This window comes from Episyrphus balteatus, chromosome 2 (genome assembly GCF_945859705.1).
Source record: "Episyrphus balteatus chromosome 2, idEpiBalt1.1, whole genome shotgun sequence".
Taxonomy (NCBI): domain Eukaryota; kingdom Metazoa; phylum Arthropoda; class Insecta; order Diptera; family Syrphidae; genus Episyrphus; species Episyrphus balteatus.
The window spans coordinates 47,163,930-47,189,612 of record NC_079135.1 but is presented as its reverse complement, the minus strand read 5'-3'; the positions used below and the strand labels follow the sequence as shown (position 1 = coordinate 47,189,612).

General features: G+C 29.1%; 1 protein-coding gene across 1 annotated transcript in view; it reads right to left on the bottom strand.

Annotated features, from left to right (window-relative positions):
• Positions 1–6,133, bottom strand: part of LOC129912560 (BAI1-associated protein 3) — a 153,605-nt gene extending 147,472 nt beyond the window's left edge. The window contains exon 1 of the mRNA XM_055990854.1: positions 5,433–6,133. The gene's annotated coding sequence lies outside the window, so the exon portion shown is untranslated. The remainder of the gene's footprint in view (positions 1–5,432) is intronic.
• Positions 6,134–25,683: the final 19,550 nt, after the last annotated feature.

Genomic DNA, 25,683 nt, shown 5'->3' with positions numbered 1-25,683 from the left:
TTTATTTAATTGGCAACAATGACAAAAACATTTGTTAACAAAAAAATGTTCCACATACGCCACAGTGACACACGTTGATAGCACAAGCAGTAATGTGCATCTTTGAAATTTTTTTTTATTTGATCTTTAAAATAAATGTTTTCAATTAATGAAGAATTTTCGAATTATTATTTTTAAGCCCTGATTTTTCAATCGTCAGTTAGAATATCAGAGAAATAAATGTCAATATAAAAAAAACTTTTATTCCTAGGAATAACCTCTAACTGAGGTTTATCTGACTATTGAAAAATTGGCCATAAGTGGAGTAAGGAAAGCTAAAAAAATTATTTTTATGATTTTTAACTTCAGTATTTGAAAACATTTTGATCTCTATGTGCCTGTTGCGGTTTTATTTTCATTTTTTAAGGAAAATAAAATGCGCTAGGTCGAACGTGCTCCTGCAGTTCGAAGCACTTTTATAAAAGTTTACTTGTAGATTATAAGAACTGTCCCATATGAACCTTAAAGAAATTTTTGAGAAAAAAACTAAAAATGCAGTTTTATTGCAATTGCATTGAATATTACGTGCGTTTACGTACGACTAACGGACGGCATGACAGAACCAATTTTTTTTTAATACTCCATCATCGTAATGTTGGTTTTGATTAAAACCTCAGAATTTTTTTGACGCGAAACCAATAAAGCAAGTCAAAATTCTAATGATAGTAAGAAGAAGTCCATTTTTTAATCAATTGTAACAATAGAAAATGTTGAACATAAAAAAATAAAAAAATATTACACATACACCTCAGTGACCCATTTTGATAAATAGATTTGGTATATAATAGACTGTATCTTTGACAATTCTCTTTTTATTAAGCTATAAAATGAAAGAAGACATAATAAAATATTATTCCAACATATCTAATGGCAAAAAAAAAATGAAAATCGAGAATCATACATGTTTCCAAAGTATTTTTCAAAGTTCAAGTTTTGTCAATTTATAAAATTTGTTTTTTTATTTAGGAATACACCACACAAATTTACCTCATTAGTAAATATATACCTACCACCTATATTTTTATATATTTTAAAAAACTTAAACTTCAAAATTGGGCATGGAACACCTTAAATTATTTATTTTCAGAAAAGTTCCAAAACTATTGTTCTCAAAAAGAATTTAAATAAAATTGAATTTAAATTTTCCACATACTAAATTTTGACCAATAACTCAGCACAGTTATCCTTAGTTACAAAATGACATTTAAGCTTCACACATATACAAAACTAACTCACTTTCATCATCCTTTAATTCTATACTATGGAGAACAGCATATCTCGAAAACGACTTTTATTAATAGCTTAATATATTGCTAAATTAGCGGCTCTTTAACATATCATAATCATGAATATGTATTTCCGAATAATTATTAATACAACTTATCTCTCCTAACCTTTGACACGTTGAAATATTTACATACATACATTATACGTATGCTAATCTCATATGTATTCAGTATCAGACGTGAATCCAATTATTTAAATTCAAACTAATTTCTCTTTTGAGAATGGGGGATTATTTCATTCAACAAGTAGTGTTCTTAATCTTTGTCTTCTACTTTTGATGACCAGACTCTCGCTGCAGGGTGGTGACAGTATGTCCTTCTTATAGGATAGTTATCTAGAAACTCATTAAATAATACTCTTCCTCTCCCATCTGTCTTTCTTTCTTGGTGGCAGCATTTTCCTTGATAGTTTCTCAAATGGATGATAGATAAGTGATTCAATTTCTCACTGAAGACTTTGTTGTTGATTAAACATAATCCTTTTGGCATCATTCGTTTCTACAAATTGGTACAGTTTGATTGCATCAACAGGCTTCTGCTGCAACACAAAAAAAAAAAAAAAAAACTTTTTCTTCTTCTCCATTTTCTTAATCTGAATGAAAACTTTGTGTTGAAATTTCTTTATTCGCACAGATGGACAAAAAAAAATATAATAAAGAGAAATAAGTTGGTTCTTTCGATGATGGTAGATGATTTTTATATAGGCCCGAGGATAAAGAACAGAAGAAAAAGTTTTTTTTTTCTTTTAATTTTTCCAGGATATCTACTCTACTCACCAAAATCTACTCGAATGTTCTTGAACTCAATGAAATCTAATATTATACGTATTTGTTATTCTGTTTGTGAACTTTTAAATTGCCTAGAGATGGGGGCCATTTCAGACATCATTACAGTCTGGAATTTAGTTTGATTAAAAAAAAAATACAAAAAAGAAAATCCTTTAATCCTTAAATTTGCAAATCAAGCAAAGGATCAAATGACGTAATCATGATTTGCTTTAATATTGAACAATCATAATTAAAATTTACATAATGATGCAGATTTTTTTTTTTTTTTTTTTCATTTTTTTTTGTAAAGTTTAATGAGATACTTAAAAGTACATAGAAGTAATGAAATGGAAAAACAAGTCTGAATTGATATTTTTATTATATTATTTGCATATTATTTGTAATTCAATTAATAGTTGATTGTTATTTTTGCAGTCCATTAATTTTATGTAATATTAATAGTAATTTTGTTGGCAAATAAAATCCAATGATGTTTACTATTGAACGACTTATATAGGTTTATGGTGTTTTGAATCAGAAGTATTAAAATCAAAACTTTGAAAAATAATTCGTACATTTATATTTTGTTTTATATTTTTTAATTGAGGTGGGAAAAAAATAATGATTATAGTGATTATTTTTATAATTATTGTTTTTATTTATTGAAATAAAACAGAAACAAAAAAATATATGTAAAAATCGAGCTAAGTTATTTATTTAGCAATGTACAAACAGTAATCATAGTCTAAAAAGAGGGGAGTATTATCTTTCATTTGACACCGTTAATCTGATTATCCAAAGAGTTTTGTCAAAATTATAGGCAATAATTTAAACTAATATCGAAATGGGTCACTGTGGTGTATGCGTATTTTTTTTTTAAACTTTTAATAAATTAAAGTTTTTAATTTTTTTGTTTGCTAATACATATAAAATTCAAGAGAAATTTATTCATAAACCCTCAATTAGTAGTCTTGTAGATCTAAATCATATCGAGATTTAAAAAAAAATGCATTTCGGATATAGGCGTTCAAAAAGAGAATGTATAAAAAGAGCTGCCAAAATATGTCGAATACTTGACAACGTTTTCAGACAGATTTATTTTATGCACTTTTTTTATATGGATTAAATTTTTAAAATGGGGTGTTTATGCCCAACATCTTGCCAAATATCAGAAAAAAATAAATTCATAGTTACATTATTCTTTTTCATTTGACACCAATCTTCAATTTTCAACTAAGCGACAAAAACTTTGTCATTTCAGTTTTACCTCTATCTCTTCTTATTAATGTTAAAAACTCTTTCCAAAATCCGTTAAAATACAAATAAAATTAAATTAAATTAAAATTTGTCTAGAATGTTCTTCTGGGAAGGTATCGATGCTTAAAATTATACGTCTTTCTAACTAATTTAAAGTTAAATATAAAAAATATCAAAACTGATTAATTTAAACGTTATTATTACATGAAAATACTGTTTTAATATTTTGAAAAATAATTACCTATATTAACTCTTATATAGTCATATAGAGAGAAAAATTATACAAATTAATTTATGAATTTCAGATTCATGGATAACATATTCACACAAATTGAATAAAAGCAATTTTTCATTGAATTAATTTCATTGTAAAAAAAAAACTTTTATTATTGACAAAAGAGATTCGAGGTAATTGACTAAATTTGAAATAGTTTTCAACAAAAATTTATTTATTTATGTTTAAATTAAATATAAATGTTGAATTCATTTAGTTTTTTCTCTGTAAATTAAAGGCGTACGCTCACGAGGAAAAATGAACATATATTTTCAGGTGGAAAATTTATCATAGGTATCCGTATTTAAAGAGACTTCCATAAACCATTATTTTTTTGTAGAACACTAATAGGTATTTTTTTTTTTTCTTTTTTTAAACACTTTTTATGTTTTCAATCAATTTTTGGAAGAAAAGTTTTAATAATTTTTTTTTTTTTGAGCAGTGCTTAAAACAATTTTTCGGTAGAAAATATTAATAATATAAACACAAAACAGTGGCAGGATTTTAAATCAAAAGTTTTACAACTGCATAGTCATTTTTGCTCAAATGTAATTGAATTTGAGCAAATAATTTTTTTTGATTATTAAAATAATAAATAACAATATAGTGAAAAATGACTATGTCCTTATAATTATGTAAGTTACTATTATAATAGTCACGTAAACAATAACTTTTTTAGAACTTTGTTTTTTTTTTTAAGTCTGTAATTTAAGTCGGGAAAACAATACCTGGTGACACAAACTTTGTTATAACTGCCGAAAACTGAAAACTTTTTTTTTTTTTTGTTATAATAGGTGTGTTTTCTATAAAGAGTTTGAACAAAAAACGACACAGAGATATTTGAAATAAAAAAAAAATAAAAAAATTTCCACGTTTAATTTTTAACAAATCGAAATAAAACAAAATATGGCTACCTTCAAACGCTTATAACATAAGAACGCTGCAACTAATGTTAATGGTTTTGGTCTTAGCTAAGAATATACAAATTATTTTTGTTGTTTTTTTTTTTTGTAAAAATTAAATTTTTGCATCCAACATGGATGCCATGGCCATAAAATTAGTTATGTGTTTTTACATAAAAACACCGCAAGTTTAAACGAAAGTTTCGGAATTGTCTAAAGGCACAAAAACTGAAGATTTGTTGGCAAAAAATAATCTAGTTAACTTGACCACAAATCACTCGATCGATAAATACTAGGTACTGGTAAATAAAATTGGTTACAAATTATTTTGGAAACTTCATGATTTTGGGAATGACTATCAGTAATGGCTTCATCCGTATCGATGAACTGAAAGAATCGATAGGGTGCTGGGTTCCTTATGATTTTTATATTCATATTTTTATTGAAGGACGAGCTCATCAAGAAAAATTACCAAAAAATATTTATCAATTTTTGTTTACTATTTTTATTGATATCAAAACAATAATAGTACTTAGATCTCAGAAACTCCAAATTTTCCCCAAAATTTCTTTCACTTAAAATCTTTAAAATGTATTTAAACATAAAACAAAAATTCCACTAAAATAATTGTAAAAAAAACATCCTTTTTGAAGAAGATTAGGAAAATAATATACCTTTTAAATGAGTATTCATATATATGTCAATCAGATAAATATCATAAATAACTTTTCGTAAGACCTTATTGAAATTAGGTCACTATACATTATAAATTAAGATAAAGAAAATATTCCGTCCTTATTTATATCGAGGTGTCCATTAGAGCAATAAATGTTTTCCCATAAAAATGTAAACTATTATAATGGTATAGTTGCATTTAACATCAAATTAGTTAATTGAATATGCATACCTGACTCCATAAACTCATTATTTGATAATGAGCTCAAAACACGCAACCAAAATGGCACATTAATATATTCCAATTTCACCAAGGCAGCAAAAAAATTAAAAATCGCTGTACTTTCCTTTAAATTAGTTATTTCCTTTTTCTATTTCACTTTGTCTCAATGGGAAAGAATTTTTTTTTATTTTTTTATTTAAGAAATCCAAGTATTGTATGTGTGTCAATAAAATATTTTCAATTCATTACCGATGTCGCACTTAAGGGCTTTTATTTAATTTCCCAGATAGACATTCAAGGACTTTTTTGTGTGGGATACTCAGGATGTTTTGTTTTTTTTTTTTTTTTATTATTTTTTTCTACAGAGACATACACAATAATGTGCAACAGATTGTGCTCATTCAGATATTAAAAATTCACTTTTTTCCTCCTACACACTCAGAACAAAAACAAAACACATAAAACTTGTCTACAAGGGTAATTTGCTTTATATTAAATTTGAGACGAATCCTTTTTAATGAGAACTTGTATAGACTTTGGTCACACACAAACTTGAATAGTGTAATTATTTTTATCACCAACAACAATTATGTGTATTTTTTAATCCTTTTAGTACGCAACAGACAATTATTTTTTTATATTTTCTTTTTAAAAAGGATATGAAAGGACTTTCTTCTGACTAGACATTACATACAAACATACAATTCAAGTAACTGGATATTTAAGAGGATTTTTGTTTTTTTTTTCTTTAAATTTTTTTTAGAAAAGCTCAATAAAATTGGGTAGATTTTCTTTTCACTTGATTAGAAAATTAAGGACGAGTTTCTTTTTTAAGTTTAAAATATTTCAATTTCAAGTAAAATTGGTTTAAGGAGCTTATTTTGAAAATGGCTTTAAGGTTTTTACTGGAAATTTTATTTTTCCTTTGTCTACTTTAAGGTGGAAAAAAATGTATATACAGATGGAAGAGTTCCCATTTTAAGGAGTCACCGTTTTCGAATGCCCGAACAAGAGAGTGTTTTTCAAAAAGAACCGTTACCGACCGAAGCTAACTGAATACTGAGCTTGATAACTGAAGCTTATTTCCTTTTTGTATATTTTGTCTGATATCGAGAGTGATACCATACCATACCTTTTTGAAAATACAAATTCATTGTAAAGTCCTGCTGCTAAAGAACTCTTATCACTTCTATATGAAATGAATAGACACAGGCGCTCTATCATTATTACTCTCAGTCTGAGATGGTGTGGTATATGGTGGTGTGGAAAAAATAGAAGTAAGGGAGAGCAGGTTGTGGACGACGAAACGACGACAATTTGGAATAAAAAGCTTTTTCTCGTGCAAAAGAACTGAATGAAATGTACAAATTATATAGACAGAGTGTAGGACAAAGAATAAATCATACAAGGTATATATCTATCTATATATGAATGTAGAGCAACACAGCAAAGGACTCTTGTGTCCTTTTGATTATTGCACATATCGGGCGGGTGTGTTGTCTCTAGGTAATATTTTGTAACCTGATGGTGTATACTCTCCTACCTTTGTATTGTAGATACCTACTAAGAAACTACCAGTGCAGAGATTTCAAGGGAAGAATGTCTGGATGCCCTGAGAAGGTGGAAGGATTTTTTCTTTTTTTATTTTTTTTTTGTACCTATTTCATTTGTCGATGCATGTATGCAGAGAAAATGAATTCGTATTGTTTGTTTGAATTTGTTTTATTTTCTACTGAAGGAGACAAATTGCCTTTACACCTTTAATATAGAAAAGAACGTGGTTGCCAAGTTTCCCTTTTTTTCGGAAAACCTATTTTTTTTTTTTGCATACACATATGATTATATACACATATGATACATGACTTCAGGGTATTTTTTAATGCTGGTGCCAAAAAATCTAAAATCGAGGCAATCTGACGTCTCTGAAAAAAGTGGGTTGGGGTCGAAATTCTGTATGGGCCAAAATTCGGATTCCAAAATTCTGTATTCCAAAATTCTGTATTTTAAAATTCTGTATTTTAAAATTCTGTAAATTCATAATTCTGTATTCTAAAATTCTGTAAACACAAAATTCTGTATTTTAAAATTCTGTAAATGATAAAAGAAAAATTGTTTTGAAATTGAAAAAAGTGCGCACTTTTTTCATTATCAAAACAATTTTTCTGTTATCATTTACAGAGTTTTGGATTACAAATTTTTTATATTTTCTATGCAGAACCTTGAAGCAGTTTGCGTTCGACAGCTTAAGTTAAGTGTTATGAGTTAATAGTGATATAAAATTAATTCAGAAAAATGGAAAATATTAAATCATTGAAACCTAATAAAGGAAAGGATAAATTGTGTGTCAATGGTTTTATGTTTAATAACGAAGAAAGATCAACTTAAAAAAAAAAAACATGGAAAATGAAAATATTTTTTTTAATGAAAAATCTCGGAAAATTTTTCGGAAAATAGGGTACTTAACTCAAATTAGTCATGCACTTAATAACTCCATTCGAATTTTGTCGAAAAAAATTGAATTTTTTGAGAAAAATGAAATTCAAGCCAGCAGAACATGAAAATCTCGGAAAATACATCGGAAAATGGGGCACTTAATTCAAATTAGTCGAACATTCGATTAAAAAAACAAATTCAAGTTAGTAGAACCTGGGGTCGAATTACAGCATACGATTACGATCATTCGTTAACGTTTTTACTATTTGTGTCTCTATTTATTTAGTAGAAAAAGATAGGGACACATAGCAACCATACGTTAACGAACGTATGCCGTAATTCGACCCCTGAATTTGTATGGAAAATGAAAATATTTTTTTTTTAATTTAAATCTCGGAATTTTTTATCAAAAATTGGGTAATTAACTCCAATTAGAAGCACTTAATTATTCAAGATAATTTGAAATTTTTTTTTTCGAATATCACAGAAAAAAAATTATTTTTGTAAACAATTTTTTTTTTTTTTTTTTTGAATTTTTGTTTGGCACCTAAATATTATACCAACAATTTTTCGTTTAAATCGGGTTAATCGTGTATGAGATATTCAGACACCAAAAAAAGGGTTCTATGGCTGGTTCAAGAGTTTGACACCTTACTGACTTCTTCTTTCAATTAAAAAATTAGTCGAAACATTTTATGCCCAAGTTATCAGAAAGAAATTCTTTTTCCGCTTCATAATTAAGTTATATGTATATGCTTATCTGGGAACTGAAGAGGACCTTTACTGTTCTTTCTTAATGGCTCTCTACCATTATCATTATTATTGAACCTCTGTACTCGGACACTGAATCGCAGTATGGAATGGCAAAATCTTAAAAAAAATGGGAGTAAAACAGGAATGTAGCTGTAGCAGCGTGAGGAAGTGGAAAAGCTGCAAGATTCTTTCTGAACAGACTGTCATCTAATTCTCCAAACTACAAAAAATTTTATTTAGTAAAATATACAAGATAAGTACGTTTTTACGTACATATGTTTAGTTCTTTTTTTATTTTATTTTGAAAAAATGAGACATTTTGTATGGATTTTTTATTTTGTAAGATTTTTAAAATTGACATAAATCCTGAATCAATAAATCTAATTTTGTTATAATTTTAAGATATTTCTTACAAAAATTGTCAATTTTTTTACCTGGCAATATCAACAAAAAGTTATTACTTCTCAATGAAACCAACCCTTACCACGATACCTGCGTGTTCTTCAACAAATCTAAAAATGATAACAGATAAATTGCGCTTTCCTTTAGACGTAAAAGCTGTATATATACACTTATCAGCCATTCTCTCTGATAATATTACACGAAATTCTGAACACGAACAAAGAGAGAGAGAGAGAGAGTTTGAAATACAAAGTAATTTCTCATTTTCTCAACTGGCTTTTTGTGTATATTATACATTTCACAAATACATCCTTGAAAAAAAACCCACTTCCTGTGGAATTGGCCCAAGGTGTTGCACCGACAATCACCCTCCTGTTGAATATGAATGAATTTTCAGGGTGAACCATCATTGTCGACGTCTGCTCTCAGAATATATAGGTAACTTGGTCAATAATCCCTCTCTGTTTTTATTTCAAAGAGAGAGAGCAAAAAAAAATATAAAAACAAAAACACCCACCCACCCAAGGGTAGTGTCAAAAGCTCTTCCAGTAAACAGCTGGAACATTTCAGTATTCGTTTTTATTTGAATTGTTTTTGCGCGATTTAACCTGGAAATTTAAGAAAAATAAAAAAAAAAGAAAACAACAACAAAAAGCTTAATTGTTGTTGACGGCGCGACGATGGGTCCTTTTTCCTTTATAATTTCAATTGCCTTTTTGCTTTGAACATTCTATAAGCGATCCGTCAATAAATTCCATTGCAACATCTTTCTGGTGTGTTTGTGTAAATGTGCTTGACCTATTTTTATAATCTGATATCCTCGAGCTGACCCAATTAAAACGGTTCGCCTTTTTTTCCAATCCTTCTAATTACTTTTTTGTTTCCTTCTTGAAACAACCTTCCGGAATTCAATCAAGGATTTTATTATCTTTGTCTTGGATTTTAGTGGAGCAAACCTTTGAAATCAATCAATTGAATTGCTGTTTGAAAAATTCCAGAAGGATGTGCCAACAATAATGCATTATTTTTTTTTTGTTTCGTGAAAGAAACAGAATAGCCACGAGCTACTTCAGTTGAATTCCTTTTGTTTGATTATAAGCTCTATAAATCTGGCAATACTGGTCCAACTAAAAAGTACTCAAACATAAAAATGTCTACAGGCTTCCAGAACTACACAAAAGGGATTATGATAACTATAAACTTTTGTGCTTTGTCCATTTCGACAGGATAATTTTTTGTTTACTTTGTTATGGACATTTCGTGTTTATTAGTCCTTTCATTCTTACATCTACTACTACTCAGCAGAAGAGCTCTACTACCTACATACAAATTTAAGTTAGAAAAAGGAAACGAATAGGATGGATTGCTTACTGAGACGCAATCTTCGTGAGGGAGTTACAATGGAAGCCTTTAAAGTTTATTACTATAACGTTCCACACTAACACGTCATGGCAGTTTTTTGTTTGTTTTTATAATGATTCTCGCCTTGGGTCTGATGGGCATAACGACAGATACTATCGGGCGCTATGGGACGAGGGAGGAGGATTGGGCGGCAGTAATGTCTGATTGCATTCATTTTCTGTCTGAAGATGTTATCCTTGCGGCTAATCATGAATAATTGAGTTTGCGTGACGCGGGTGGTGACAAAAATAAAATGTTCCATTAGGTCGCATGCCCTTGCTTCTTTGGAATTGATGGATTTTTACCCAAGTTTCTCCATTTAGAATAGTGTTTGTGTTTGTTTGTACATTATTTGTGTGTTTAAGTAAAATTACTTAAGTTTCATATCATATTTCCAGATTTATTATCCGCCAATGAATTTGACATGCAAAACTTTTAAGTATACGAGAGAGAAAGGAATATCACTTTTAAACCCTATTTTAGTGAAGTTCTATTCTATATAAAAATAAGTTCTGAAGGAAGCATTCATTTTCCGAGTATAGCAATTTGACACTTCGCATTGGTTAAAAATTTGTGGTGACATGCATTGACAATCATTGGACAAAAAAAAACAAAAAAAAAGTTATCTGACATTTTTTGAGGATATCTCAAAAACCTGACGTGATACGGCAAAATAGACTTCGGATTCGGTTTTAGCGACCCAAAAAACATACGACTAACATATTCGCAACCCCAGATAAGAACTTTTGTTCTTTTGGTTTTGACATTTTTTTGGGGATATCTCGAAAACTCGACGTGATAGGGACAAAATTGACTTCAAATCTGGATTCAGCGACTGAAAAACTATATGATTAATATATTCGCACATCCAGATCAGAGACATTTTTTGATGTTATCTCGAAAACCTGACGTGATGGGGCAAAACGGACTTTGGATTCGGTTTCAGCGGCCCAAAAACTATATGATAAACATAGTCGCAACCCCAGGTCAGACCTTTTTTTTTTGTGTGGCTGTGTTATTGATACCCAAATACCTATATGTATATTGTATTCCAGATAAGCAGATTAAACATCTTTTCTGCAGTTAAAGTACAATGTCCCAAAAGGGTTTCTACTCAAGTAATCATTGCACAACTAATCATAGGACAAGTCATCATGGACAGCCCAACTCAAAATAAATAATTTGTTCCAATCGAACATTGTGATGAATTTTCTCATGATGATGATTCATACCAAATAACAAGAAAGTCCTAAAGCTAAAAGGAATTTTCACAGAGTTCTTACAACTATATTTTTCTTTATCCACTCTAGGGTTGCTGGGGTCTTCACCAAAGAGTGAAATAGGTCAAGACATGATATCAAATATGATCACTACCATCCCACTTTAAGGCTTCACAAGTGAGGTTTACCTCTGGGTTGGCCTCAGAAAACGTCCGTTGGTAGGCCTCCCAGTATTGATTGTCTGAGGCCTCCTGATTGCAGGTACCGTTGCGTTTGTTTGTCTAAGATTGTGGACTTTTTAAAATCAACCAGTACAATATGCGATTTCTTTGAGTAACCTGAAACTAGTTGTTCATATTGCCAAGGAGATGAACCATCAATTGATTTTTTCAACCGTGTTCTGGAGGAGTAGGTTTGCAGAGTCAGTATTTTGGAATAATTTCTTTGCAAACATCGTCAAGATTAAATGTCTACAGGCATCATAGATCCAACGATAACGTTAAAATTTCAATCGAGTAGGATATGGCGGAGAGCAGTCGAGAAATTATGTTTAAAACTGTGGAATACTTGCAGAAAGCCAAAAACGCAACTCTTAAAAGTTTAAACCAAACAAAATTGCGCATAGAATTGAGTAAAACTTTGCGTAGTGATTGAATTGCTTTAAAACTGAGAACAAAAACAAAAAAAAAATTCAAGGATAAAAATAAAAACGTCGGTAATTAAAAATACTTTAAAGTCTATAGATTAAAAATTGCCGGTGTTCCCGTTTTGATTTTTTAAATTTAATTGAAGATTTTTGTGAACAAAAACAAATTTTATTTCAAAAAATTTTCTTAAATTTCATAAATTAATTGATGCCAAAAGATTGTCTAGGAAATTCAAGGAAAAAAAATATATGGGAGTGAGGGACAATCTTCCATAGTTCAAGCGATAGATGCAATTTTCTTATTAATTGACTTCAAACACAAAAAAAATTTTTTGAACACAACGGCAACACGTACAATATTCAAATATACATTTTTTAAGAGCTAGAAGCTTAGTCATATATGTAAAATTAAAATTAAGTTAATTGTATGAACGGCTTTTGAAAGAATGGTAATTGAACTCAGTTTTTTGAAAAAAAAATTATTGAAAAAATTTTAACATGTCGTTTTTTAAACTTGGTCGTAATATAAAATGCACTATTTTCAAATTTTTTTGGCCGCATTTATTATGATTTCAAATTATAAAAGGAAATGTCAACATGTATTACGGTTTATGAAAAAAATTAAAAAGTATTTCATTTTCGAAGAACTTTTTTTAAAGTTCAACATCTAAACATAAAATTATTTTTTATTCATTTAATAAGTTGAAAGTTAAATAGCAAAAATTTAAAGTTCCTATTTACCACAGTCTTTGAGAAAATTAATTATTTCAATGCAAAAATTCAGTTTTAATAAAAAAAAAACCATTGAAATTGAAGTAATTTTTCATTTTTTGTGATATATTTTACCTTTTTTGCTTCGAAATTCAACTGATAATATTTACGGCCAAAATTTTTTTTTAAATGAATTCATATTTTATTAGAAAAAGTTTGGAAAAAAGTCATTTTAAATTTTTCTATATTTTAAAATATTTGTAGGTGTTGCCGTTGTTTTCAAAATATTTTTTTTTGTGTTTGAGGTCAGAATGTTAGAAAATTGCATTTATCGCTTAAACGATGGAAGATTGTCCCTTACTGCCTTTTATATATTTTCCTTAAATTACCTAGAGAATCTTTTGCTATCATTTGTTTTATGAAATTTAAGCAAAAAAAATGGTTTTGTTAAAAAAAAATTAATTTTAATTTTAAAAAACAATACGGCAACACCGGCAATTTTTAATCTATAGACTTTAAAGTATTTTTAATTACCTACGTTTGAAAAAAAAAAATCGTTAAAATCAGAGCTGTTCGGCCGGGTTCTCTAATAATTTGCTTTAGTTACTCTACTATTATTCAAATTTCGAATATAAAGAAACTTGTATGACATTTCCTGATTATAAAAATATGGCTTAGGAAATATGTTACAATTGTATAAATTTTTACTATGGTGTCAATATTTATATGAATATTATGAGCAGTCCTTATAATTCGATGATGTAGGTTTTAGCAGGAATTAGATAACATCAGTAAGCTAGATAAATAGATAGAAATTTAAATTAACAATGTGTAAGAAATAACATCATGTTAAAAAAACATACCTTATATGCTTTTAAGAAATATGTATGTCCTGTAAAAATAAATATGTTGTCCGCTTAAAATCTATTCCATTCAAAAATGATACAAATTATGCCAGGATATCAATGGGAAAACTAATTTGTTTAATATTATCTAATTTAACCATAAGAGCAAGTACATGCCACACAGTCGTGTATTTTATATCTCTTTTTTTTTAATAGTTATTCTTAAATTTTTTACAATATTTGATTTCTTTAAATTTTCAAAAAGATCCCTATCGGTAGAAATTTTATTTAAAAAAAAAACAGTCACTCAAATAAATATTTCAGAATCGGCTTGCTTTTCAAGTTATAGACAAAAAGTTGAGGAGTAACAAAAAGACTCGAATTTTTTAATCACAAATGGTCATATCTTTATAATCTATCCATTAATTTTTAACAAGCTATCCTTGTTATCCTTAAAACTTCGAGGGTTCCAAAGATTTTGAAATTTTTTATGAGTAAATTTCTTTTTTTGTCAAAAATTTGCTTTAAAATATCGATTTTTTTTAAATGGTTTGAATCATTTGAATTACGTAGCTAAATATCTGAGGTGACACAGAAAAACTATTCAAGGATTTCTTGCTTATCTATTCTTATCTATTCAGCTTTCAGTTACCGTTCATTTTGTTCAGATTGGTTTTTTATTACTCAAAAATGCAGCCCGAATACTAGGTATGCTTATTTTTTTAAGCATACAACGACAACAAACTTTGCAAAATTTACTTATACTTTTCTTAACATCATTTTCGAGATTTTGTGGTCTTAAATCTGTTCGAAAAGTTTAACGGCACTTGGTGTCCAAAATTTGTTTAGCCATATAGCACCACCAACCTCTTTTTCTTCGTTAAGCTCAACACTATACTACACAATATGTTACATTTAATTATTATCCTTCAATGACAGGGATAAAACAACATAATGAACCTTCTATATGTATTCAACGAGTAAACCTTTTAATGTAATTACTTCTTCCTTAAAGCAAATGTAATTTCAAATTGTTGCTAACCATTAAGTAAAAATTATTGCTTCGAGTTAACAACTCTTAACCTCGAGGTTCAAAACAAATACCAAAAAAAAAAAATATTAACTCAAAGCCTTAGAATTACTGCCAATCCAATATTATAATGTTAATGTTCCGGTGTTAAGACTTGGTTATCCCCTCTAACGATTTTGAATCGATTTTAATGAGTTTTTCCATGTTTAATTACACACTCATGCCGCGCGCCAACGATGATGATGATGACGCGCGACAAACGAAAAACGAAGCACAGGTATAATACAATTTGATTAAATTTAACAAATATAACGCTTTGAGTGACAGCCATCAGAGTGCAAGGTTGTTTATTGGAATGTTAATGAAAGGACTGACAGGATATCATTAACAAATCAACAAGGAACCCTTCAACAAAAAAAAGGGAACACAAAATATTTGTTTAATTGTAAGGTTGCCGTAGGGATACTTTATACATAGGTACATTCATATGTATGTATGTACGTAAGTATAAGTTTATGTATAACCAAGACCGTAGCTTAGAGAATTATTCTCTGAGAATAGCTATATACCATCAATCTTTACCCATCTTTCCCTGTTATGAAAAACTCAAAAAAAAAAATGAACATTTGGGTAAATTTATATTGTTTTCGATAACTAATATGGGTTTAAGTTTGAATTAGTAGATCATTTTTTAAACAACCCCAAAATGTTGCCATGAAAAAATAGGAATTTATTTTCATTTGAGTGTTAGCATTTATAAACAATATTAGCCTATGTACATATTTTAGATGAAAGGAAATTCAATTCAGACAACCAAAATAGCTTCGAACCTAAACCGAGCCAAAAGGTTTGTCCTAAAAGTGGCCTGAACAAACCTAATAATGGGCTACAAGCGTTAGAAGCAGTTAACTCAATTTTTCATACATTTTTATATTTTGGTTTTTATAATTCACATTTTATCCGCTCTCTTCAATACATAGAGAAGTGCCTTCTGCTACAAATTTTAGCACTCCCCGATAATCCCCGTTCATTCGATAGTAGGTACTTAGAGAAATGAAAAAGAGAATGAAAAGTTTTGTATGTGAATTTGGCTTGATGGATAAGTTCAAAAGGAGCGAGAACGCAATTTAAATCAATCTAACTACAAAATGTAAAAAAGGGGTAAATTTACAGGAACTCACTATTAAAGGTTAGCATTTATTAAGTTTTCGAAGAACTGCTTTAACCTCAACAGTAAAACAGATTTCGAGGTAGTTTCTATTTTCTCATATTTAAAGTATTCACCCATAATGCCCATAATGAAGTAGGTACCACATCGATTCTATACATTTCCGACTTTAACCCTGTCAGCAATTCCAGTAGTTAAATTAAGGTCAACAAATTCATTAAAAAAGATATACATTATAAAGAATGATTTTGTACAGCTTAAGTGCAGAAATCCATTAAACTAACTACAAACGACTTAATGAAACACACAGAAATATCATCAAAGAAAACTTTGTGTTGTAATGGTTCTAGAAATATACCTTTTTGTTTGGAGGTGTAGGTTTATACATATGCTTTTGATAGGTACATGCTACCGAGTCAGCTTAGTTTCAGTATTTAATCTAAAAACAACATGTTTCCCATCTGTTACTGAGGATTTACTACTAAATCTCATAATTAGGTATAGCAACAAACATTTACTTAGGAACCTACAATTGTATGGCTCCTAGAAGATACGTGAGTGTTTCATTTTTTTTTTTATAAAATAAGAGAAACATGTCATCTGTCCCAACAAAATAGAGACTGACCTTAGGGACCGCATGATAAAACACATTTAAAAATCTTTCAATTTAAATATAATATTAACAAAAAAGAAAGTATTAAAATATAAAAACATTGGATTTTTTGATAAAAACTGAATTTTTGCATTTAAATAATTGATTTTCTCGAAGACTTTGGCAAATAAGAACTTAAAACTTTTGCTAATTAACTTTCAACAATTAGGGCTATTGAATGGAGAAAAAATAATTTTATATTTAAATGTTGAACTTAAAAAAAAAAAATAAGTTAATTTTATTTTTCAAAACTTCTATTCAAAAAAAAGTTCTTCGAAAATGAAATCCTTTTTAACTTTTTTCATAAACTGTAATAAATATTGACATTTCCTTTTATAATTTCAAATCATAATAAATGTGGCCAAAAAAATTTAAAAAACAAATGCATTTATTATTAAAAAGGACATGTTAAAATTTTTTCAAAAATCTGAGTTTAATTACCATTTTTTCAAAAATTCTTTCCTTAATTTACTTAATTTTAATTTTACAAATATGAATAAGCTTCTAGCTTTTTAAAAATATATATTTAAATATTGTAGGTGTTGCCGTTGTGTTCAAATATTTTTTTTTTTTTTCTGTTTGAAGTCAATTTGTGAGAAAATTGCATTTATCGCCCAAACTATGGAAGATTGTCCTTCAATCCCATATAGTTGTTTTCCATTAATTACCTAGATAATCTTTTGGCATTAGTAAATTTATGAAATTTAAGCAAAATTTTTGATGATGCATGCAATAGATTACGGTGCCCTCCAGCGCAGAGGCAGCGACAAAGTCATACTTTTTTTTTATGGTGTAAAGATAATGAAAATACTTTATCACGGAGTTTATCTAAGTCCAAACAAATTTAAATGAAAAAAAATTAATTAAAGACTTAAACCCGAGTAAGCTAAAAAATCACGATCTAATCAAACGAGAAAAAATTCTCATATCAAATTGTTATAAATTCGAAGAAGAAGCATTAAATTATCAAAACAGAAAATAGCTTCCAAATTCTTCCAAAACTTCCTTGTAGATCTGAATAAGCATATGTGTGCCCTAGAATCAAAAACAATCTATTCCACTTTTTGTGAAAAAATACTTAGAAATGCAGTTTATCTCAATTCTTCAATCTCTTTCTTCGAATTTTATATTATAACGTCCCTATTAACCCGATGACAAAAATCAAATTAGAAGGTTTGAGAAACTATACGCACGAACAAGGTTCCAAATAATTTGAAAAGTTTTTAACTTGTGGTTCTTTTGTAATGTAAATTTGTATACCTATCAACAAAAAATAATCATCATACAAAAATACACGACAGATTGGACATTAGAGAAACAACCAAGAAAGAAACTTTTTTTTTTTTTCATTTTATCTGAGAGAACTACGTTGAATAAATTATATAAATTATTTTAGTTTCATTAAAATCAATACGTTTTGGTTTCTTTTCAACAAATTTCCTTTTTCATAACTTTTTTTTAAATTTGGTTTGAGTAACTTCCTGTTTTGTGTTATTTACAAAATAAAAAGTTGAGAGAAGATATAAAAATGTTGTTATTTAAAAAGTTTTATCTTATTTATTTGGCATAAAATTACTTTAACAAGTTGACCTAAAAATATGATCCGCATATATGTAAAACTATTTTACATAGGTTACATAGATTCAAGGGAAATTATTTGCATAGTAAATTCATGTGGTAACTTAAACCTGTAATAAACACCTTATAACCTAATTTAATTTTTTGTAAAATTAATTTTTTTTTCTCCAAGATATTGGAAGTAAAAATTTCTGGTATTTCAAAATCTTAGTGGTTAACATAAAAAGTAATTTTTTGAATCAATTTCCAATTCTTCTAGTTGGGGATTTATAATCCAAATAAGCAACATATTACGAAAAAAAAAATGATGTGTGCAATTCACACGTGGTAGAAGTGAAACCTTAAAAAATCATTTTTCTTGAAAACAAAAATTACACCATTAAAAAGCTTACAAATTTTCTTAACGAATTAGCCTTACTTAAATTTCTACAATGCGCATAAAGCAGAAAAATAATTTATTCAAAACAATCATTTTTCATGAAAAAAAATATTTTTTTTCTTCTAACACCATTAAATCCATTTTTTTAATGACAACATATAATTAATTTTAAATCATCTGAAAGCTTATTATTTCACGTTTTATATGACGCCTCAATCATATTTCTACGTTAGAATTTTTTTAAAGCCAACCATGTCGAAATTTCAAACTGAGATTACGGTATTTCCTACACTTGTGGCTGGTCATCGGCAATAGATATCCACAGGTGTTTTGAGATAATTTTCAAGTTTTTCAACTTAAGATTGTGTAACTTGTAGAGCAAGTACCGTTATGTGTGATATGTTAAATGAAAGGTAATATTATTAGCATGTGTATTAAAGTTGAATAAAATTTGTATGTGCTCTAGATCAAAAGATATAACGTGTTTAGAAAAAGAGCATCTTTTAACCGTTATCTCAGGATTTTGAATATGAAGTTAACTTAAATTTTGCATAATTATAGTTTGTTTAATTACCTATCTACCTACAGTATAAATTTCATTCATCTATCTTTTAAAACAAAAAAGTTATAATCAATTGATTTTTCCTGTCGCTTTTTCGTTTCATCTTGTTTTAAATCACTACGATGCTAAAGAAGTTTTCACTTCAAAAATTAAAACATAAAAAGAATATCATTATCAATTAGTTCTTGAGCCTTTATTCCGAAAATAGTGATAGAGGAGGTGATAGAATAAATCTGTAAACTGTTTTGAATTCAGACCACTAAAGTCAATCAAAATCACATAACAAAGTTCTTGCTCCAATTTTTTTTTCTGATTTAGCGGTGCTGAGTTAGGATTCTCAGCGACAAATATTGTTGATATGGAATTCGCATATGTTAGCAAATCATCTAGAAATCAAAATTAGTAATGGTCCTAACGTTAATCTTTACGAAACTCCGGCACTGATTGTTAATAAGCTGTTTTCTATTTGTACAAAGAACGATCTGGATTGAAGAAAGGTTAACAAAGAGGATTTCTTTTGATGTTGCTTTGAAGTTTAAAAGCATCTTGTTTCGGGTGATTAATAAATCTTTCTTCTGGCAATTGTTATGCAGATAGTTTCTGAAGTTGAAAATTTGGTGATTGAATAACTGATTCATGGTCTGAGTCACTGGTGGGTGTGGTGCAGTTTCCCAAATCTGAAAAAAGAATTATACTAGTCTCAATGTTGCGACAAGGATTTAAGCTTTTATGGTGTTCTACGGGAAAATAGAATTAGTTTGGGAATGAAGATCATTATAGTGATCAGAAAATATAATTAAGCAGAAAATGTTGCAGTCAAGATTGGTTGTAATTTTGAATTTAGTTTTTAGTGGCTCAACTTACAGTCTGACTAATCGCGGAAGTCAAATTTAATGGCAAAATATATACATATATCAGGTGTTTAGAATAATTTTGGATCAAGTCCACTTCTCTACAAGTTGGATGTTTTAAGGCCTTATAAATTAAGTGTTTTTTTTTTTCTATTTCTTGAATAAAATGATTAAAACATACTGAGGACAAATAAAGCTTTTTGTCTGTAAGCCATTTTTTTTTTCAAAAATTCCTTGTCAATGTCGTGATGTGTAATGTACAAATTTCAAATGGACTTATTCCATTATAATTCTGAACGCGTCATCTCTTGTGGAAAAAAAACTCTTTCTAAATTTCATCTGCAACAAAACATCTAGAAGTATGTATCTGTACTTCTGTGCCTCCAAAAACCAACATAATTAAATTGTTTTCTTTTTTTCTGCCAAGTAATAGCGGTCAAAAATACTTTGTAGACTTTGTATACATTCATCAAAAAATGTTTCCTTCTATTTGCACATTAAACTGCAAAGTACAAAATATAAAACTCAACCATAATCATCCAATCGTAAAATTACTTCCCCCAAAAATTACTCTAGACCCAATGAACTGTGGTTGTTTAAATTAAAATTGCAAAAGTTCAAGTGCTTTTCAAATAAGAAAAAAAAAAAACATTTCTCAGAACCACGAAAATATAAAATAGGAAGTTAAATTTTAAAAATTTTATGTACTCAGATCCTCATTACCGAGAAAAGACCGTAAAAAAGGATAATCATTGATAAGTGCGGTACAGCGAGGAGGAGCATGTGCCTTTTGAAGAAAAAAAAGGACATTTTGCTCTTAATAAAACCCCAAAACAATATATTGAGAAAAGTGCCATAAGATGAATAATATCAATCAATATAGCCGTAGCCATTCGTGTATTCGATTTCAGTGGATTGATAGAACTAAAGTGCTATCATCTTCCGGACAAATGAAACATGAAGGACATAAAGTTTATATATACTTGTCAACACATAAGTATGAAAACTCAATAAACTTAAATCTAAGAACTCTATCAAAGTAGTCCCTAATCTAATCTTTCGAGACTTCCCTGGTCGGGTTATATCCCAATTTAGCATACGGGTCAATTTTGAAAACATCAAACAGGAAATGGATGAGTTTGTTTATGATGTGACAGGAACACATATTCCTTTTGGTATTTATGTGTAATGTAATTTGTTGAAATTATATGAGTCACGGGACAGGAAGTCCTGTCTATTTATTGTTGAGTCAGTTTGTTTATATTGAAGATTTCAGACATAACGAAGACTTCATCGTCTCTTCTTGAAAATGTTAATTCAATTTAAAGTGAAATTGGGGTCAAGGAATTATAGATGTGGAATGATATGACCTTTTCTATAATTGTATTATTGTAACGAATGGGGACATGTGATGCTTCCGATGGAGATGATAGAATAATAAAGAATATTAAGTATAAGTAAATTCAATTAACCCTGAGATGTTTTATGGCTTTCTTTGGTCGATATATTTATTTCATGTTTATTGTTTGTGTTCTATTTCAGTCATAAACGTTATGGCGCCTGTAACAAAAGCTGAGAAAGTTGGAATATTATTATGGTAATTCTGTGTACCTCAAATCCCAACTTTTTTATTCGGAATATTCATAGGTACCTCAGGTAGGCACGGAAAGCATCTAACCCGAGTCTCCCAAGATTGTCCCGAAATATCAATATCAGATTTTTGTCGAAGATTTGTGTCGCAGATTTTTGTCACAGATTTATCTAGCGGATTTTTGTCGCAGATTTGAGTCGCAAATTTTTATCGCAGATTCTCATCGCAGATTCTTGTCCAAGATTTGTGTCGTAGATTTTTTTCACAGATTGGTTAAGCATTTTTTCGCAGATTTTTGTCTCAGATTTGCATCGCAGATTTTTGTCATATGTTTTTGTCGAAGATTTTCATCGCATATTTGCGTGGTAGATTTTTGTCGCAGATTGGCTTGGCAGATTTTTGTCACAGATTTATGTCGCAGATTTTTTTGTCGTAGATTTGTGTAGCAGATTTTTGTTCACAGATTTATGTCGCAGATTTTTTTGTCGCAGATATATGTCGTAGATTTGTGTAGCAGATTTTTGTCTTAGATTTGTGTCGCACATTTTTGTCGCAAATTTTTGGCGCAGATTGTCGCAGATTTCTGTCGGAGATTTAATTCGCAAATTTTTTTTCGCAGATTTTTGTCGAAGAATTTTATAACATGAATCGCATATTTCTGTCGCAGATTCCTTGTTACCATCTTTGCTGGAATACCTTTATAAGAAATTCAACAGAAACCAATGAAAGTATCTTACATTGAGGTATACAACAACATCTATTCAAAAACAAACCTTTTGAAGTTGAGCTCTGTTAAAAGTTTTATAATAATTTTTCATACAACGTCAATCAGAATTTTAATTTCATTCATATTAACCTAAACGTGAATGAAAAAGTTAGCAGTTTTCTCAAATTAAAAACATTGCACATACTCGTACGTAAAGTAATATTTAATTGGTTTTGTTTTGCAAAACTTATGAGTGAAATAGAATTTTTAATTGAATTAAAGTTCATCTTTTGATGAGAAATGAAACAGTCGCAGGTGAAAATTTATTTTCATCAACAAAAATGTTGTTAGAAGATTAATTCAAATAAAATAAATTGCACGACTGGGGTCGCACGTACTTGCTCTTATGCTTAAAGTAACTATAATGTTAAAGCTTTTTATTCAAGAAATTTAAAATTTGATATTTTGAAGAAATTTCATAAGTAGCATAAAAAAATTAAATCTGTTTTTATAATTAATAAAACTCCGTTTTAAAATATCTTAAAAAAAAAAACAAATATGCCATTTTATTTCTCGTATAAAAAGGTATTTTTAGAAAAAAAATTTTGAAAATTGTAGGAGCCGTTTTTTAAAAAAATAATTTTTTATATATAAAATTTTTTTAACATTTTTCAAAAAAAAAGTTGGTATGCCATTTTGAAGAAATAATTAATTTACACATAAAAACTAAATTTCAAAATTTTTCATTGATCCGTTTTCAAAAAATTGATTTTTCAAAAAAAAAATTTTGAAATATTTTTTAAAAAACCAAAAATGCGTTTTTTGAAAATTTTCTAAAATTTTAATATTATCTTTACTTACACACTTTTTGTATAAAAATTTTCATTTAAATCGGGTTAATTTTGTACGAGATATTCAGAAACGAAAAAAACCGTTCTATGAAAGGTACCGTTAATAACGGTACAAAAAATATTTTTTTTATTTAAAAAGTTGGCCCTTATGTGTAGTACTACACACAAAAATTTTAATCAAAATCGTTAGAGCCGTTTTTGAAAAAAATTACCTTTTCTATTTCCGTTATATGGCAGGTACCGTTAGTTTTGGTCATAAAAAAAAAATTTCAATTTCCCCTCTAGGGAATCACCAAAAACTGCTAACTACTAAGTTTGAAGAAAATCACTTCACTCGTTTAGGCTGCAGCTCCAGATAGAGACAGACAGACAGACAGACAGACAGACAGACAGACAGACAGACAGACAGAATTGCCGGACCCACTTTTTTGGCATTCTCCATCATCGTAATGTCATGTAAAATTGTTATCTCGAGTTCGATTTTTTTTACGAATCCTAAACTTGCCCTATAGTACCTATATCGCAAGTAAAAATAATGAAGCAAGAAACTAATAGAAGATAGAACTTTTGGCGAAAAAAGTTCTTGTAGGTTTATAAATAATATTAAAAAAAAAAAAAAACAAAGTGCATAACTTTCTTATTGAATGCTTTTAAGCATCTCCTTTAGTATTCTGTACTAGACTCAAATTTAAAAAAAAATTCTTAAATTACATAACCCTTAAAATAAAAACAAAATTGAACCATGTAATCCCTCTTAGACAAACTCTACCATATTCTTTTCTTCCAACCACACCCTCAAAAAAGAAATTTCAAAAAAGAATTCCATTTGACAACAAAAATCAATACCTCCCTATCAATTTTGTCCGTCTCTTGTACAAAATAATTTTACCACAATCAAATAAAACATACATTTTATCCAAGAACTCAACAACCAGATACAAACACATGTTAAAAGGACATAAAAATGACAATAATGTGGTTTATAGCCTCAAAAAAGCTTAATTTTTACCTTGTTTTCCAAAGGTAGATCTACTTCTCTGTCTATTTTGGTCTCCATACTCCATGGGTATTCAATTCGCATTATCCTTCATCATTTTTTTTTTTTGCTGGTTGACGGTGTGTGATCAACAGGACGTATTTGTCCTAATTTAGCAAATAAAAAAAATACAACCTTTTGTTAATGATGTTTTTGGAAGAAACTCAGTGAAGGGAAAAAAGAAACAGAAAAAAAGGAACAACAACAAAAAAAAAAAAAGAATTGGCATTAATTTAGAAGGAAATAACATTATGTGACACATAATAATGTAGGCTCACCTTTACATTGACAACATTGTAGGTATTTGAAATTCATTTCAACCTAACAGCAGAGATGACGTTTCAAGGTGTATTTTTTTCGTTTGAAATCTTTAGGGCTCTTGTGGTTGTAATTAGGAAGAACTTTTATATTTTTTTAGCATTGAACTTGTAATGATATATTACACAATTACACAGCAACATCTCAGTTAACTAAAAAAAGAATACAGTAGCGAGCAAAAAAAATGCAAACGAAAGAATTTTAAAGAGTTTTTAACAAGAACTTAGTTACGAAATTTGGCATATTGAAACTGTTTTATTTTCATTAAACAGAGACAAGGACAAAAAACTACAAGATGTTCTACTATGGAACGGAAAAGGGTAAGAACGGAATCGGAATCATCCTTACAAAAGACCTCTTAGGCAGCATATTATCCATTTCGAAATCCAGTGACCGTTTGATGTCCCTTAAATTGGTGATTAAAGGAAAGTTGTGGAATATTGTCACTGCATATGCTCCCCAAATTGGATGTGAGCAGGTGGAAAAAGATGCATTTTGGCTTGATTTTAAAAACCTACTTAAGGACATCCCAAAGGAAGAGTTCGTGGGCGGAGATTTAAATGGACATGTCGGGAAAACAAACGAAGACTATGAAGATTGCCATGGAGGCCTCGGATACGGCACTAGGAACTCTCCTTGTGAAGACATCCTGAGCTCGTGCAAAACATATGGTCTTATCGTACTAAATACCATGTTCATCAAACAAAGCCGACACCTGGTCACTTACAGCAGTGGTGGAAATGAGACCCAGATTGATTACCATTTGGTATCTAGTTTCATGAAACCTCGGGTCAAGGATTGTAAAGTGATACTGGGAGAAGCGATCGCCCACCAACACCGTCTCCTACTGACAGAATTTTTTATGGAGACAGTGAACGACAACAAACAGACAAAGACTTTTGGGAAGATCAAATGGTATAATCTGAATAAGGAAAAAGGCGAAGCTTTTATTTCGAATATGCAAAACTATCTGTATAACAACACCAACATTTTTCGAAATGAAGAGAGTACAGCACAAAGTATGTGGGACCTCCTACAGCGAACTTGCATAGAAAAAGCCAAAACACTGTTAGGGGTTTCAAAAGGACACAACCAACAAGGCAAAGAAACATGGTGGTGGAATGATG